General features: G+C 40.4%; 1 protein-coding gene and 1 pseudogene across 4 annotated transcripts in view; both read left to right on the forward strand.

Moving 5' to 3' along the window:
• The window catches only part of CALD1 (caldesmon 1), a 210,585-nt gene that overhangs the window by 129,547 nt on the left and 62,235 nt on the right, over window positions 1-18,803 (forward strand). The gene's annotated exons all lie outside the window — the stretch shown is intronic.
• LOC308246397 (small ribosomal subunit protein eS1-like) lies at window positions 6,973-7,706 on the forward strand (annotated as a pseudogene). Its single transcript has one exon. The product of its transcript is annotated as a small ribosomal subunit protein eS1-like (transcript).

Here is an 18,803-nt window from a genome sequence, read left to right on the forward strand (position 1 = left end):
AACACTTAAGTTTTAGTCTCTTATCACATCCCCCTTATATAATAAAGTATTATCTGCTATCATCACCATGCTGTACATTACCAGTAGATGCTCAGACTTTATTCATCTTATAACTGAAAGCTTGTATCCTTTTACCAGCCTCTCTCTATTTCCCCAAAACTCCAACACCTGGCAAACACCATTATAGTGTGACATTTTTATGTTTAGTTCTACATAAAAGTGATACCATACAGTTGTTGTTTTACTCTATCCAGCTTTTATCACTTAGCATAATGTCCTCTAGATTTATCCACATTGTAAATGTCAGGATTTCATCCTTTTATAAGGCTGAATAATATTCCATCATATGTATTATAAATATGTATATAGAGGGTAGCGCAAAAGTAGGTTTACAGTTGTTCGTATGGAAAATAACACAATAATAAATAAATAAGAATACAAGAATAAACTGTGTTTCACATACTGTAAATCCACTTATGCCCCACCCTGTATATGTATGTGTATATACTATATGTGTGTGTGTGTGTGTGTGTGTGTGTGTATACATTTTTTAAATGCATTCATCTGTTGATGGATATGTAGATTGTTTCCATACCTTGGCTATTGTGAATCATGCTACAATAATGTGGGAATACAGATATCTTTTTATTTAGTTTCCTGCCATCTGATATTTTCTCTATATGTTTTTTTTATATCATTTAAAAATGGTGGTCACAACCTACTAAAGAGATTTTAGGAGCTGCAAACTGAAGTTGGAAAACCACTGAGCATACTGCGTAATCTTGGCATCCTGGCCCCTGCCTTCAGAGCAGCTCAGGAGGCTCCGCTGGCCGGTGAGCAGTGGCATTGGCTGCCTGCTCCGGGTCAACCCACTCAGGGGTCAGCCCATGCTGCAGGGAGAGGCCTTGCATGTGGGAATCAGAGGGTCTGGGTTCTGGCCTCCCTCCTTTACTAATCAGTTCTGAGATCTCTGGGAAGTCACTTCATCTTCCTGCGGCACAGCTACAAAACGGACAAGCTCATAACGTGCAGTGTGTCAAGGCCCTCCATTAAAATGACATGCATTCAAGGATACAGGAAGATATTAAGTATAAGACAAATGCACGTCATTATTAAAGAGCCTTATTTTTCCCAAATAAAATTTAAGATCAGAGGAACAACTTAGAGAGACCATTTGTTTTTGTCGAGTTGGGAAAAGATTCTTGCACAGGCTAGAACAACATGCAACTTCATAAATAAAAATCTCAGAGTGGCATTTGTTCATGATGTCGTAACTAGGTTTGTATTTAAGAAGCTCAGCAGGTCACCCTCACCCCTCTGCCCTTAAATACTTTTCCTGGTTATAAACGCAAGGAAGCAGCTAGGTAGCTGGTGGGTTTTTCACTCATGAGCCAGGTTGGAAGGAGTATGCTTTGCCTGGTATCTGCTCTCACTGGATTTATAAACACGAATTCCCACTGTTTTAAGATGTCTTTTTATTAAAAACAACTGACAAAAGTAGCCAGTAAAGGAGATACTTTTACTAAGACGTATAAATTGCTAGAGAAAATATGGTACTTTTCTCATTCATATTTCACTTTTTCTTTAGACCTTTATTGTAAAGTTCATGTCACACAGACATTGATTAGAATATTCCTGAACTTTCTATGTAGGGCCTGGTATTTTTCTTTCTTTATTTATTTAATATAAACATGGATCAACTGCCTCCCACATGCACCCTGACCAGGGATCGAGCCCGCAACCAGGGCATGTGCCCTGACGGGGAATCGAACTATGGGGCACAGGATGATGCTCAACCAACTGAGCCATACCGGCCAGGGTGGACCTGGCATTTTTGTCTAATACTTTTTATGCCATTGAACTCCTTTTAGGACCCAACCCACACTGGACATTTGTCTCTTAGAGGCTAGCTCTGCCTGCTCTCTGTGTCTTTTCTTTACCTTTCCAGGACTTTCTGATCTTTGCAAGGAATGTCTACACTCACCTTTTCTAGAACTCGATTCTCCAAATCACTCCCTTTGTGTGTAATAGAGGTCATGTAAAATAATAATATAATAAAAGAGAGATTATATTCACCCCAAAGAGAAGGAAATAAATTTGCCACTTTGCTCTTTAAAGAGTGAAAGCATTCTTTGCACGGATCAGCAATACCCCACCAAAGGCCACAGCTCATAACTACCCTGCATAGTTTCCAGATAAAAATACATAAAATGTGTAAAATTTAAGTAGTTTTTTAACACCTCGTTTTAATGTGATTTCATGACATTTGTAGCTTTTGTGTAGATAATTTTCACAGCTATTTAATAAATTGTTATGATATACCTAAGAATTTAATTGAAAAAGACTGCGTTCGTGCAACTTTTGAATGAGTGAGTTAGGCCCAGGGCTCAGGTACATGGAACCTCAGGAGCAGAAGGAATGGCTTTAGCGAGGAGCCGGCGCTCCCCTCTGCCATCTCACAGGCAGCCTTTCTGGAGTGCAGTTGCCCTGCTGGTTGGAAAAGGGGGCTCAGTACTCCCAGGGCCAGACCCACCTTTCAGAGCAGGAAACAGGCGCTTCCTCCCAGATGAGAAACCGGAGCCAGATCCCCTGCCTCCCGCACCTGCGTTTCCCCCTCCCGCATCACCAAGTGTGGAGCCTTAAGCAGGTCCTTTGATTTCTCTGTGCCTGGGTTTCTTCATCTGTAAAACACAAGTGTAATACCTGTCTTGCAGGTTTAGTGGAAATTGAAGGAACGAGCTACGTTGACGTGTGTAAACCACAGTGGTTGCCTAGTCAATGTTACATTTTCTACCTTTTCCTTCCTAAGGACCCCAGAGGAGACAACAAAACAACTGATGCTGGGGCGGAAGGAGGCTCAGTTCAGTTTGTGATTGACATGTGTTCATGAAAACATCCATCTATTTTAGAAAAATCAGAGGAGCTCATCATCTCGATGTTAGTTGTTGCATTTACGTACCGCTTAGAAAGGATAACCCACTGCTACACTTTGGCTAAGTCTGAAGTTGAATGAAACTTGCTGAAAATGGACTTTGGGGGCAAAATATAGAATTACTACTTTTCGTAGTTGTCCTAAACCAGATCCATTGTGAAGGAGGGTGTACTAAGAAGTAAGGGTTTGTTTGCCAGAGATTTGGATGCCACCAATCTTGAAGGAATCTTCACAGGTGAGGAGAGTATAAATTCAGAATTCGAACTCCAGATAAACTTGGATTCAGATTTTATTTGCATCATCTTATTAATCACACACTATTGAGCAAATTACTAATTCTCACTGGGTTTCTTAGTTTATTTCTCTACAAAAAGAGGAAAACATAGGTAAAGTGGTTAGCACGGTGCCTAGCACTGAGTAAGCACTCAAAGGGGTGTTTGGGGGGATGTTGATTAACAATGGTAACTACTGGCATGAACTGGGTGCCTGGGGGATGAATCTGAGGTAGCTTTCAGGTAATCACAGAAGCATGAAGGACTGTGGAGAGTCGTGTTAATTTCCTAGGGCTGCTATAACAAACTACGGCAAACTGGGAGGCTTAGAACAACAGAAACTTACTATCTCACAATTCTAGATGCTACAAGTCTGACGTCAAGGTGTCGCCGGGGCCATGGTCCCTTTAAGTCCTGTAAGGAGAGGAGCCTTCCTTGCCATTTCCAGATCCTGGGAGTCCTAACTGCCCCTTGGATTGTGGCACTATAGCTCCTGTGCTTCCATTACTTCACGTGACATTCTCCCTGATTCTTTTCACATCATCTGCCCTCTGTGTCCTTCTCTGTGTCCAAATTCCCCCTTTTTATAAGAACACCGCTCATATTGGATTAGGCTCCACCCTAACGACCTCATTTTAACTCCATTACATCTATAAAGATCTTGTTTCCAAATAAGGTCACATCCTGAGGTACTAGAGGTTAGAACCTCAACATATTTTTGGAGAGGGTACAGTTCAGCCCATCATATGAGCATAGAGACTTCCTAGAATTCAGTGCAACAAACCTGGCCCTCACCTCTACATTTTCGTTTGCTGAGGTCTCCACAAGTTGGGCAAACCCTATACATCCGGGGAGGCCTGATGCAAAATGAATGGTATTCTGATGTCAGTCAGATAAGTAGTGAACACTTCCTAGTTACAAAAGGACAAAAGCTCCTTAGACTCAAGCATAGACAGGGACTGTGCTTTATCCTCACTGAGGGAAGGGTACCCAGGAAGTATGTACAATCTCTACACATTCCAAGGGGAACAGCCTTGAACTCATAGATTGAACCGCCCCAGGTCTGTAAGGAATTAGTATCATGCGAAAGATTTGTTTCCCACTTACTGTACTTTCCCTCCCTACATACGTTTTAAATTTTCTGATGTTACTTGACGTAGGGAAGTATTCTGAGTCTGCCTCTCCCAACGATTTATGGGCTGGGAGGGAGATCCTATGAAATATTCCGCCACCCAGAGAACAGAAGCTCTGTCACCGGCTGCCCCTGGGAGCCTGAGAAGGCTAGAGTTTGATGAGCCCACCTCAGAGCTACGGGTAAATCTCCAACCAAAATCCCCAGGTACCAGAGAAGCAAAGGTGAAAACTGAGCATAGGAGAGAATACATGTGCCAAGTTACAACAGAAGGCACCTTCATAGATCAGATGGCTGCTGGTTCCGTGTGATGAACCACTCACCTAAATAGGCAGTAGAAGGTGCTAGAAATTGTCGGGGAAAAAATGTATTAATAAAGTAGAACCATTCGATCCTTAAACTGAGAACTGTATTAGTTTCCTACATACTAGGTATCAAAGACCTACATACTAGGTATCTTAAAGTAACAGGCAGGGTTGCTCCTTTCTGAAGGCTGTTCCACGCCTCTCTCCTAGCTTCCAGTGGTTTGCTAGCCATCTTTAGTGGTTTTGCGTTAGATTCATCACGCCAATCCTCAGCCTTCACAAGGCATTTTCTCTGTGTTTCTTCACATAGTCTACCTTCCATGTATGTCTATGTCTATGTCCAGAGCTCCCCCTTTCTATAAGGACACAAGTCACATTGGAAGAGGGCCTACCCTTACAACCTCATCATAACTTAATTACCTCCATAAAGGCCTTATTTCCAAGTAAGATCACATTCTGAGGTACTGGGAGTTAGGGTGTCAACATATCATTTTTAGAGGACACAATTCAACCCATAACAAGTACAGAAAGATTTCAAGTGCCTTAACATCACATTTGTAGTTGAATTCATAAGCAATAAGTAGAATAATTTTCAAGCACAATTAGAATGCCTGCTGGCTGAAAGGTAGTGGGACGGTGGGGACATGTGGATGCTCTGCTGCCAGGCAATGTGTCTAAAGCCGCTCCAGTGAGAGTCAGACCAACCTCCATGCCTAGAGCTCTGATCCACCAGTTCTCCACTAAGTTTGGGTGTTAAGCCAGCCCCAAAGAAGAATAGAAAAGGGGATTATCCTCTTCCACCAGGAGATGTGCATTTTCTGGCATGGGAAGATAAGGCTGTCTGATAATAAATTTCCCTTTACATTTTAATGAGATGTGACATGGAGTAAGAGAGAGACAGAGAAAATGAGAGATAAAAGGCATTTTTGGATGTTTTAGCTGCAACACCTCCCCCCCTTCCCACTGCTCAAAAAAGAAAGACAGATACCCCTGGCTGGATGGCTCAGCTGGTTGGAGCATCATCCCACGCACCAAAGGGGTGTGGGTTCCATTCCCAGACAGGGCACATACCTAGGTTGCTAGTTCGATCCTGGGCTAGAGGCACGTACAGGAGGCAACCAATCAATGTTTCTCTCACATCGATATTTCTCTCTCTCTCTCTCACTCACTCCCTCTCTAAAAATCAGTTGGGTGAGGATAAGGAAGGGAGGAAGGAAGGAAGGGAGGGAGGGAGGGAAGGAGGAGAGAGAGGAAGGAAGAATAAGGGACTATCAACAAAAGGTAAGAATTTCCCCTACATTTATTCTACATTTCTCAGTATTCTCTGGTGTTAATATTTTCAATGAAAAGGAATTTATAATCCTGAGTCAGAAATATTTTTAGTGCCCAATTCTCCCCTTCATGTTTGGAAAGAGCAGCATACCTTGGAAGACCTATTTCCCATATAACGAGGAGGAGGGAGAGAAGGAGGATCAAACAATAAAAACGGTTAACACTCATATTACTTACTATGTGCCAAATGCTGTTCTAAGTTCGTTGCAAATGTTAGTTCATTTAGCCCTTCAACAACACTACAAGTATCACCACCTCCATTTTACAGATGAGGAAAATGAGGCCAGAGAGGTTGATTGACTGGCCCACCTCCTCCCTGCCTGGATGTGTGTGTGTTGACTGGCTCCTGGCTCCAGGCCTGCTGCTGCTTCTGGTAGCTCCCTCACTTTCTCCAGCTTAACACTTAACGGATGTTATTCCCTGCCTGTGCTTTCACAGCTCTCACCTCTGGTCTTTGAGTGGGAGAATCTGGCAGCAATTATAATATGACATCAGATCCTGCTTGATGAGCAAGCTTCTCCTCCTGGCAGAACAGGCCAAGAGAGGGTGAGAGGAGGGTCTGGAGAGGGTCTTTGAACTTTCATGACGCATTACCTCAAATAACCAGTCCAGAGGACAAAATACTGCTTCACGGGCCCTATGAAGAGGCAGTGAGTGTACCTCTTCCCCCAGTGGGTGAGCTGGACTTCCATACAACTCGCAACTCCTCTCATTTCATTGTTAATAATATCGCATGACTTTCTTATGTCAATTAAAAGAAAATAAACTCTTCGAATAACTTTAAACTTCTCCATATCTTAACTTCTAAATCTTGTCCTGTTAAAGTAAAAAAACTGAGACCTAAGAAAAAAAATAGATATGCTATATTGTAGCGGTACAAACAGCCTAGACTTTTGGGTCAGCCACATGGTAGCTAAAATCCTACGTGTGTAATCCTGGGCAAGTGATTTGTGCCAGGTTTGCTCATCTAGACTTAAAATAAGAATAATCATGTCTAAAAAGGGAGCCAAGAAGAAAGTGGTTGATCCATTTTCTAAGGAAGATTGGCATGATGTGAAAGCACTGGCTATGTTCAATATAAGAAACACTGGAAAAGCACCAGTCAGGGGAATTCAAAGAACCAAAATTACATCTGATGGTATCAAGGGTCATGTTTTTGAAGTGAGCCTAGCTGATCTGCAGAATGATTAAGTTGCATTTGGAAAATTCAAGCTACTGAGGATGTGCAGGGCAAAAACTGCCTGAGTAATTTCCATGGCATGGACCTTTCCAGTGGAGACACAAAATGTGCTCCATGGTCAAAAAATGGCAGACCATGATTGAAGTTCATGTTAATGTCAAGACTACCAATGGTTATTTGCTTCATCTATTCTATGTTGGTTTTACTGAAAAACCACAACCATCAGATTCAGATGACCTCTTATGCTCAGCATCAACAGGTCTGCCAAATCTGGAAGAGGATGATGGAAATCGTGACCCGAGAGTTGTAGACAAATGACTTGAAATCCAGATAGCATTGGAAAAGACACAGAAAAGGCTTGCCAATCTATTGTCAGATCTATGATGTCTTTGTTAGAAAAGTCAGAAGGCTGAAGAAGCCCAAGTTGGAACTAGGAAAACTCATGGAGCTTCATGGTGAAGGTAGCAGTTCTGGGAAAGTTACTGGGGATGAGACAGGTGCTAACATTGAACGAGTTGATGGATATGAGTCCTCAGTTCAAGCATCTGTTTAAAATTCAGACTTTTAATGGTGACAAATAAAAAATACTGTTTGTGGGGTGGGGAGGAAAGAATAATCATGTCTATTCAATGCTATTGTAAGGATTCGATGAAATCCCGTCGATTGCAGGAGAAACCAAGATGGCGGCATAGGTAAACACCTAAACTGCTGCCTCGCACAACAATTTCAAAACTACAACTAAAAGACAGAACGGACACCATCCAGAACCACAGGAAAGCAGGCTGAGTGAAAATTCTACAACTAGAAGGAAGGAGAAAAGCTCACAGAGAATTGGAGGTACGGCAAAGGGGCTTTGTGCGCGCAGAGAGGAAGGGCGGCTGAGAGCCTGGCTGACTTCCTCTGGCGGAAGGGGGAAGGAAGCCTCCGACCGCACTGAACCCCAGTTCTGACTGCACTGAACCCCAGTTCCGGGCGAACCCCTGGGGACCCACGCTCTTGTGGGGGGAGTCTGGACTCTCGGGCGGAGACTCGGGAGCCGGGGAAGGCGGAGGACTGAAAGTGCACACGCGCGCGAGCGCCGGTGCGCACAAAGGCTGCGGGGGTTGCCACAGGCTTTCCCTAGTGGAGGGGAGTCAGAGGATTCTGACTGCACTGAGCCCCAGTTCTGACTGCAGTGAACCCCAGTTCCAGGCGAGCCCCTGGGGACCCACGCTCTTGTGGGGGGAGTCTGGACTCTCGGGCGGAGACTCGGGAGCCGGGGAAGGTGGAGGACTGAAAGCGCGCCCGCGCCGGTGCGCACAAGGGCTGCGGAGGTTGCCGCGGGCTTTCCCTGGTGGAGGGGAGTCAGAGGCTCTTGACGGCACTGTGCCCCAGTTCTGACTGCAGTGAACCCCGGTTCAGGCGAGCCACTGGGGACCCACGCTCTTGTGGGGGGAGTCTGGACTCTCAGGCGGAGACTCGGGAGCCGGGGAAGGCGGAGGACTGACAGCGCACGTGCGCGCAGGGGCGGGGCTGACAGGAAGCCAAGACTGAGGCTCCACCCCATCCAAGCTGAGCACAGAGGCTATTGCAATTTGGCAAGTCTAATCCTATAGGGCTGTCTCCAGCACCGGGCTTCTCCCAGCATAAACACAGCTGATCCTTACAGCCAACTGACCCGGAGGTCAATTCTTCCCAGTGATACCAACAACAATAAAGACTTAATTACAACAAGGCTGTACACACAGTCCACAAAGGGGTGCACCAAGAGTGTCCACCTCAGGTTAACTGGGGAAGCAAACCCACTGGGCCATATTGGAAACCTAGCACAAATATCTACCTTACCAACACAGGGAATCAGTGAAAATGCGGGGTCAAAGAATCAGATCACAAACGAAAGAAATGGAGGAAAACAAACGACTGGATATAGAATTCAAAACCACGGTTATAAGACTTTTTAAGAATATCCTAGAAAAGGCCGATAAATATAACGAGACCCTCGAAGATATGAAAAAGGACCAACTAGAAATTAAACATACACTGACTGAAATAAAAAATATTATACAGAGACCCAACATCAGACTAGAGGAACACAAGAATCAAGTCAAAGAATTGAAATACAAAGAAGCAAAAAACACTCAACCGAAAAAGCAAAAAGCAAAAAAAAAAAAAATCCAAAAAGTTGAAGATAATGTAAGAAGACTCTGGGACAACTTCAAGCGTACCAACATCAGAATTATGGGGGTGCCAGAAGAAGAGAGAGAGCAAGATACTGAAAACCTATTTGAAGAAATAATGACCGAAAACTTCCCCCACCTGGTGAAAGAAATAGACTTACAAGTCCAGGAAGCCCACAGAACCCCAAACAAAAGGAATCCAAAGAGGACCACACCAAGACACATCATAATTAAAATGCCAAGAGCAAAAGACAAAGAGAGAATATTAAAAGCAGCAAGAGAAAAACAGTTAATTACCTACAAGGGAGCACCCATACGACTGTCAGCTGACTTCTCAACAGAAACTATGCAGGCCAGACGGGAGTGGCAAGAAATTTTCAATGTGATGAATAGCAAGAACCTACAACCAAGGTTACTCTACCCAGCAAAGCTATCATTCAGAATTGAAGGGCAGATAAAGAGCTTCACAGATAAGAAAAAGCTGAAGGAGTTCATCACCACCAAACCAGTATTATATGAAATGCTGAAAGGTATTCTTAAAGAAGAGGAAGAAGAAAAAAGTAAAGAGAAAAATTATGAACAACAAATACATATCTATCAACAAGCGAACCTAAAAATCAAGTGAATTAAAAACCTGAGGAGCAGAATAATCTGGTGAATATAATAGAATCAGGGGCATAGAAAGGGAGTGGACTGATAATTCTCAGGGGGAAAGGGGTATGGGGGGTTCATGAAGAGAATGGACAAAAATCATACACCTATGGATGAGGACAGTGGGGGGGAGGTAAGGGCAGAAGGTGGGGTGGGAAAGGGGTGGAGGGGAGCTATGGGGGGAAAAAGGAGAAATAATTGTAATAATCTGAATAAAGATTTACTTAAAAAAAATAAAATAAAATAAAATAAAAATTTGCTGTTTCATAAAACAATGTTAAAATAAAAAAAAAATAAAAAAAAACAACAAAAAAAAAAAAAAAAGAAAAAAGAAATCCCGTCGATTGCCTGGCAGGTAAGAAGTACTGCACAAATGGAAATTAATCGCCATTAAATAAGCATCCTCGTCCTTTTAAACAATTTATTCACTTGCTTCACTCATTCAAAGTCAAGGTTGGCTGGTCTAATACATTCCTCTTTTATTTTTTTTTAATTACCAATGTTACTGTTTATTTTTAAATAGACAGCGGCTGTTGTGTTCAACTTTTTAGCTTTAGAAATGTCACTACAACTTGAACAAGGAGTCAATATTATCAGCAAGCAGCCCAACCCCAGAGGAGTGATGTGCATCCCGGGGCCTCCCACAATCTCCCAGGGACCTGAACACCCTTCATTTACTAGTAGAGGAACCTGGGGAACTTGAAGACGTAAATTCTCTCTGGTAGTTTCAGAGCTCCTTGTCTGAGCAGAACCACATGTTTATGACATCCTTGAGGTGGGTGAAAGCACCAGTCAGAAAAGCCCCAAATTCTACTGATGTCCTGGCTGACTGCAAATCACCCACCTCTGCCAAGCCTACTTCTTCAGCTGTGAAGTAGGAATAACAGTGTCTATCTCACTGGTATTCTAGCAATCATATCAGAGCATGCCCATGATGGACGTGTTTTGTAAATTCTAGAAAGTTAGAATTGTCATCTGTTATTGCTTGAATGGATGTGAGCTCATGAGTTGGCTCTGAAAACAGCTTAGCCACTACACAAGATGGGATTAACAGGACAGCTCTGCTGACACAGATCATAACAGGGAGACTTCTTATTTTGATTTGGAAGCTACTCTAATATCATAGAAAAAAAAGCCTGGTGTGAATGGTGCTACATTGTGAGAAAAAAAGAGGTGGTAAGCTAAGACAAGAGTCAGAACAGGACCCCTTAGACATATGAGAAGCAGAAATACAGAAGGGGACAGGGCTTTTATTTTGTTACAGGGTTTTAAAAAAATAAAATAAAAAAGCAAATGACACTTCTAGGTTCAGGTGTGTGCTCTAGAACTAGAGAGACGATCCAAGCCCAGCCCTTCTAGATGGGTAAGACCAGGTACTCATTGACTACATAGTCAACTCTCTGGAAGCATTCAACTTGAAATTCCTTGACTGCATTTCTAAAGCAAAACCCCTTCCAAAAAAAAATGCATTTTAAAAAAAAATTAGTCCTGAGTTTTTTTGGTTTGGCCTTCAAAAAAAATTTTTTTAATCCAAAACCATAATTATGGCCTACCGAGATGGATTGTCCTCCATGCAGTGAGGATGTAATTTTTCCAGTCTCCTCCCTCGGTGGCTGTTACCCTCTTCTCGTCTTTGATGAGCTGCACATGTTGTGGAAGCCACTCCTGGGCCTCAGACACGAGCAGTCCCTCTCCCCACTGCCAGTGTCCTAATAAGGGAATGAATGAGCTTCTATTGGTGAGGTAAGAGGAGTCAGGCGGTGGATGATATTTTTGCTGATTGAGGAGGATAAGGTGTGGTTTGGCAGGTACCTTGTTGGTTTGGCTGGGTCCTGACCTCATTTTTTCTTTTTTTACAGTTCAAATTCCATGAAACAGACTCTAACAGTTGTTTTCTCACGGATACTTGGCTGAGCTTTGAGAATAGCATCCTAACACAAATTACCCATGATGGGGGAAAGATAGGAATTGGGGGTTATAAGATGTTTTCATCACAAAAGGAGGTTAAGGTTACCCTCCAGGCACCAGGCCTGCCACTCCAGGGGCTGCCACCAGCAAATGAAGGTGGTGTCAGACTCAGTCAAATTTGGTCATGAAGAGAACAAGGGAAATACCACACAGTGTATTTAACCAATGTTTAATAAGTTTACAATGTTGATCTGTACAACAATATTACTTTCTGCTGGTAAATATTGATACACCCCAATTAAAAAGTAAATAAAAGAAGCAAAAAGAGTCCAGCATTTAGGACCATAAGGGTGAGTGGCTTCATCTACTTTTACTTGCCCATGACTGCTCTCTGCACTCTGTGTTCTGAATGACTCTACACTGCCTTTGTCATAACTGCCTCTGGCTGGAACGGTTCACTCATTATGAATCAGTGTGTCTCATCCTGGCTGCAGACTGGAATCACGTGGGGAGCCTTAATGCCTGGATCATACCCCCAGTGCAGTGGTCGGCAAACTCATTAGTCAACAGAGCCAAATATCAACAGTACAATTGAAATTTCTTTTGAGAGCCAAATTTTTTAAACTTAAACTTCTTCTAACACCACTTCTTCAAAATAGACTCGCCCAGGCCGTGGTATTTTGTGGAAGAGCCACACTCAAAGGGCCAAAGAGCCGCATGTGGCTCGCGAGCCGCAGTTTGCCGACCACTGCCCCAGTGGGTCTGATTTAATTGGTCTGGGACACAGCCTGGCAGAGGGATTTTTAAAAGCTCCCCCAGGTGATTCTAATGTGCAGCCAAGGTTGATGGCCACTGCTCTAAATGCATCTTCTATTATACCCCCCAGCTTCCAGGCTCCTTTTCTTCCTGAGTTTTTGAAACCTTTAAAGAACATACAATATATATATGAAATAAGTTAGACGGGTTTCTTCTCAGGTTCATAGGTTCAATCCAGTTGTTTAAAACCTAACCGTAGAGAATTGTGCTTTCAACCAAAATCAGCTTCTAGACACATACACATTGGAATTGTTTAAACTTTATTTCCCATGCGTGTAAGGGGTAAAATTCTCAGCCAAATAATTGAAAAACAGTGTATCCATTTCAAATTCAGAAATAATGAAGATATATTTTTAATATTTTCTCTGTGTTTATGCAAGTTATTCATCCCTCAGTATTTAGTTAATAAATACTTCTTTATTTTGCTTTTCTTTTCTTTTACATTTTTATTTTTAAAATTACAGTTTACTTTCAATATTATTTTGTATTGGTTTCAGATGTACTGCATAGACAGTCATATACTTTACAAAGTGTTCCCCCAATATTTTGGCTTTTCTTTTAATATTAAGCCATGTTCGCATCCTAAAATGTGAAATTGATATCTGTTGCAAGGATAGGATGATATGACCGAGAATTTTCTTTCAAACTAGAAAGCTAATTTATTGATTAATAGTAAATATAACTGGCAAAATTACCATCTTCATCATTTATACAGGGTCCTCCCTATTGAGAGAATAGGAGTGGAGGAAGAGAGACAGGTTCGGTCAAAGAAAAAGACCCAGGTATAGGTTATCATAAATCTTTGATGAATAGAGAAATGGAGTGAAGGGAGTCGGGATACTCTTAAAAGATATTCCTTTAAGAATGCCATGGTAGTATTCCAGGCTTCAGCATGGGCGTGTTTTAATGTACAGTAGCTAACCAGTACTGCTCATGAGAATTACAGCATGAGAACCATGCTATGGGAAAGGCATAATAACAAATGCTCACTTTGTGTATTCTTCTTTGTCTAGAATGTATGTAGAACAATAAAGAAACCTTGTTACCTCAGACAAGTTATTAATTGATGGCTTATCTTGGTTACATTACAGTCTTCTTAACCAGACTTTGTTCTATGGGTAAGACGTTTACAGATCATGTCATGGTTGGTCATGTCTGTGGCCAACTGGTTTATTTTGTGCTAGTCTTTCTTTTTTAAATTTTATTTTTCAATTACAGTTAACATTCAGTATTATTTTATATTAGTTTCAGGTGTACAGCATAGTGGTTAGATAATTCTATAATTTATAAAGTGATCCCCAGATAATTTTAGTCCCCACCTAGCATCATACACAGTTATTACAGTATCATTTGACTTTATTCCCTATTCCTTGGTCTACATCCCCAGGACTATTTTGTAACTACCAATTAGTACTTCTTAATCCCTTCACCTTTTTCACTCAGCACCCCCAACTCCCTCCCATCTGGCAGCCCTCAGTTTGTTCTCTGTATCTATGAGTCTGTTTCTATTTTGTTTGTTTGTTTTGTTCTTTAGATTCCACATATAAATGAAATCATATGGTATTTCTCTTTCTCTCTCTGACTTATTTCACTTAATATAATACCCTCTAGGTCTTCCCATGTAGTTGCAAATAGTAAGATTTAATTCTTTTTTATGGCTGAGTAATATCCATTATATATATGTACCACTTCTTTATCCACTCATCTATTGATGGGCACTTGGGTTACTTCCATATCTTGATATTGTAAATAATGCTGCAATGAAAATAAGGATGTATATATATTTTCGAATTCATGTTTTGGATTTCTTTGGATATGTACCCAGAAGTGGAATTGCTGGATTGTATGGTAGTTCAATTTTGTACATTTTTTTTAAACTTCACCCAAGGACTGTTTGGTGTGCAGGCCAACACTACCCTACTGAGCCATACCAGCCAGGGCCAATTTTTAATTTTTTGAAGTAACTTCACACTGTTTTCCATAGGGGCTGCAGCAATTTTCAATCCCACCAACAGTGCACCAGGGTTCCCTTTTCTCCACATCCACAGCAACATTTGTTATTTATTGATTTTATTGAAGATAGGTATTCTGACAAGTGTGAGGCGATATCTCATTGTGATTTTAATTTGCATTTCTCTGATGATTAGTGACATTAGCATCTTTTCATACATCTATTGGCAATCTGAATGTCCTCCTTAGAGAAGTGTCTATTTAGGTCCTGGGCCCATTTTTTAATTGGATTGTTTGTTTGTTGGGTGTTGAATTGTATGAGTTCTTTATAAATTTTGGATATTAACCCCTTATCAGATGTATCATTGGCAAATATGTTGTCCTGTTCAGTCTTTTCATTTTGTTGATGGTTTCCTTTGCTGTGCAAAATTTTTAGCTCAATATAGTCCCATTTGTTTATTTTTTCTCTTGTTCCCTTGCCTGAGGAGATGTATCAGAAAACATATTACTGAGAGGAATGTCTGAGAGTTTACTGCCTATATTTTTCTATGAGTTTTATGGTTTCAGTTCCTTTGTCATATATTAATTTACCATGTAGGCATGGAATTATTTCTGGGCTCCCTATTCTGTTCCATTGTTCGATGTTTCTGTTTTTATGCCAGTCCATGCTATAGCCTTGTTGTATACTTTGATATCATACAGTGTGATACCTCCAAATTTGTTCTTCTTTCTCAAGATAGCTGTGGCCATTTGGGGTATTTATGGTTCCATAAAAATTTTAGGATTATTTGTCCTAGTTCTGTAAAGAATGCCATTTGTATTTTGATAGGGATTGCAGTGAATCTATAGATTGCTTCGGGTAGTATGGGCATTTTAATGATATTCATTCTTCCTATTCATGAATTTAGTATATGCTTTCATTTATTTGTATATTCTTCAGTTTCTTTCTTCAATGTCTTCTAATTTTTCAAGTACAGGTCTTTTACCTCTTTAGTTAAATTTATTCCTATGTATTTTATTTTTTGATGCAATTGTAAATGGAATTGTTTTCTTAATTTCTCTTTCTGATAGTTCATGATTGATGTTTAACCAGTTAACTGCTACGATTTTTGAGTTTAATTAGAAAAGGTCCGCCGCTTGCATCTCTAGAAGCTTATGGCGTACAAATGGATAAAAATGCAACTAATTTCTGAATATAAATTTTGTATCCTGCTACTTTACTGAATTCATTTATCTGTTCTAGTAGTTTTTTTATGGAATCTTTAGGTTTGGTTAAGAATTGTCTTTATTTCTGATTCAATTTTGTAGATAGTAATCGGTCTGTTCAGATTTTCTGTTTCTTCTTGATTCAATCTTGAAAGGTGTGTTTCTAGGAATTTATCCATTTCTTCCAGATTGTCCAATTTGTTGGCATATAATTATTACTAGTATTTTATTACAATTCCTTGTATTTCTGTGGTATCAGTTGTCACTTCTCTTTAATTCTGATTTTATTTATTTGGGTCTTCTCTCTTTTTTTCTTGATGAGTCTGGTTAATAGTTTGTTAATTGTGTTTATCTTTTCAAAGAACTGGGTTTTGGTTTCATTGATCTTGTGTATTTCTTTAGAGTATTTTATTTATGTCCTTTCTTCTACTTACTTTGGGCTTTGTTAATTGATATTTTACTAGTTTTATTTAGGTGTAGGGTTAGATTGTTTATTTGAGAATTTTCTTGTTTCTTGAGGTAGGCCTGTATTGTTATGAATTTCCATCTTATAACTGCTTTTGCTGTTTCCCATAGATTTTGGGTTGTTGTATTTTCATTTTCATTTGTCTCAAGGTATCTTTATTTCTGATTTGATCTCATTGTTAACCCATTCATTATTTAGTAATATGTTATTTGGCTTCCATATATTTTTGTGTTTTTCAGTTTTTTTGCTTTAGGGTGAAATGCTCTAAAAATATCAAATAAATCCATCCAGTCTAAGGTGTTATATAAGGCTGCTGTTTCCTTTTTGATTGTCTGTCTGGCAAATCTATCCATTGATGTCAATGGTGTGTTGAAGTCCTCTGCTATGACTAATACTGTAGCTCTCTCCCTTTATGTATATTAATATTTGCTTTGTATATTTAAGTGCTTCTATGTTGCATGCATAAACATTTACAAGGGCTATATCCTCTTGTTGGATTGACCCCTTTATCATTATGTAATGTCCTTTATCTCTTATTATAGCCTTTGTTTTAAAGGCTATTTTGTTTGATGTAAGTATTGCTCCCCCAGTTTTTTTTCTTTCCATTTGTATGAAATATCCTTTTCCATTTGTTTACTTTTAGTCTGTGTGTCTTTCTATCTGAAGTAGGTCTCTTTTAGACAAGATATATACGAGTCTTGTTTTCTTTTTATTGTATTAATTTTTTTAGAGAGAGGGAAAGTGAGGGCAAACAACAATCAGCCTCCTCTCATACACTCCCTGATTGGGGATCAAACCCACAACTTGGGTATGTGCCCTGACCGGGAATTGAACCCATGACCCTTCAGTCCACAGGACAATGCTCCATCCAAATGAGTCACCCTGGCCAGGGCTTGGGTCTGTTTTCTTATCCATTCAGCTACCCTATGTCTTGTGACTGGCATATTTAATCTATTTGCATTGAAAGTAATTGTTGATAGATATGTATTTATTTCCATTTTATTATTCATATATTTGATCTTTTTTTCTCTCTCTTCTTAAAGAGTCTTTAACATTTCTTGTAATACTGGTTTGGTAGTGATGAAATCCTTTACGTTTTTCTTGTCTAGGAAGCTCTTTATCTGTCCTTCAATTCTAAATGATAGTTTTGCTGGGTAGAGTAATCTTGGTTATAGGTCCTTGCTTTTCATCATTTTGAATATTTTGTTCCACTCCCTTCTGGCTTGACATGTTTCTGTTTAAATATCAGCTGACAGTGTTATGTGAGCTCCCTTGAGGGTAACTAACAGTTTTTCTCTTGCTTCTTTTAAGATATTCTCTTTGTCTTTTAACTTTGCCATTTTAATTACAATGTGCCTTGGTGTAGACTGCTTTGGGTTCATCTTGTTTAGTACTCTCTGTGCTACCTGGATGAGTATGTCTTTTCCTTTACCAGGTTAGGGAAGTTTTCAGTCATTATTTCTTTGAATAGGTTCTCAATCCCTAGCTTCTCTCTTTGGTACCCTTATGATGCAAATATTGTTATGCTCAATATTGTCTCAGTGGTCCCTTAAACTATCTTTTTTTTTTTAATTCTTTTTCTTTTTGCTATTCTGATTGGGTGTTTTCTGCTACCTTGTCTTCCAAATTGTTGTTTCAGTCCTCTGCTTCATCTAATCTGCTGTTGATTTATTCTAGTGTATTTTTCAATTTGTTATTGTATTCTTCATTTCTGATTGCTTCTTTTTTATGGTTTCTATGTGCTTTTTTGTGTTTAACATCTCTTTGTTGAAGTTCTCTATTCTTCCCCTAGCATTTCTATAGCATCCTTATAACCTGTGGTTTTAATTCAGTTTCTGATAGATTTCTGGCCTCCATTTCATTTAGTTTGTTTTCTGGATATGTCTTCTGTTTTTCATTTGGACATGTTTCTTTGTCTCTTCATTTTGGTTGCTTCTGTGTGTCTGTTTCTATGTTCTAGAAACAAACTAGATGCATATCTGCTATGGCTCCCAGTCTTAGCAGTGCGGTCTTAAATAATAAATGTCCTGTGAGACCCAGTGGCAGTCTCCCTGATCAACTTAGTTGGATGCTTCAGAGGTGTCTCTTGTGGGGGTTGTATGTGCCTTCTTGTTGTAGTTGAGCCTTGATTACTGTTGCTACATCAGTTAATATGATTGACCCTCAGGCTGGCTTGCTGTGAGGATTAGCCACAACCATAGCATATGAGCTGCTGTGCAGGGCCTGACATGCAGTGGGATTTGTCCCATTAGGTTCTGGTGTCTGCCAAGACCTCTCTTTAGGAGTGCCGCTGTGGAATTAATTAGGTGGTATGCTGTTGTGGTCTGAAGCCTGCCAGCAGGTGTATTGATTCTGGTGCCTCTTGAGAGGGTCTCCCTTGCAGGTCAATGTCAGACATTGCCTGTGAGCAGCCCAGGGCTACCTGTTAGTAGATGCAAAGTAATCTACAGTTGGTAGATGCCTATGCAGGATCTGAATGCACTTGGAAAGGGCCATG

The sequence above is a fragment of the Plecotus auritus genome (genome assembly GCF_963455305.1).
Source record: "Plecotus auritus genome assembly, chromosome: 4".
Classification (NCBI taxonomy): domain Eukaryota; kingdom Metazoa; phylum Chordata; class Mammalia; order Chiroptera; family Vespertilionidae; genus Plecotus; species Plecotus auritus.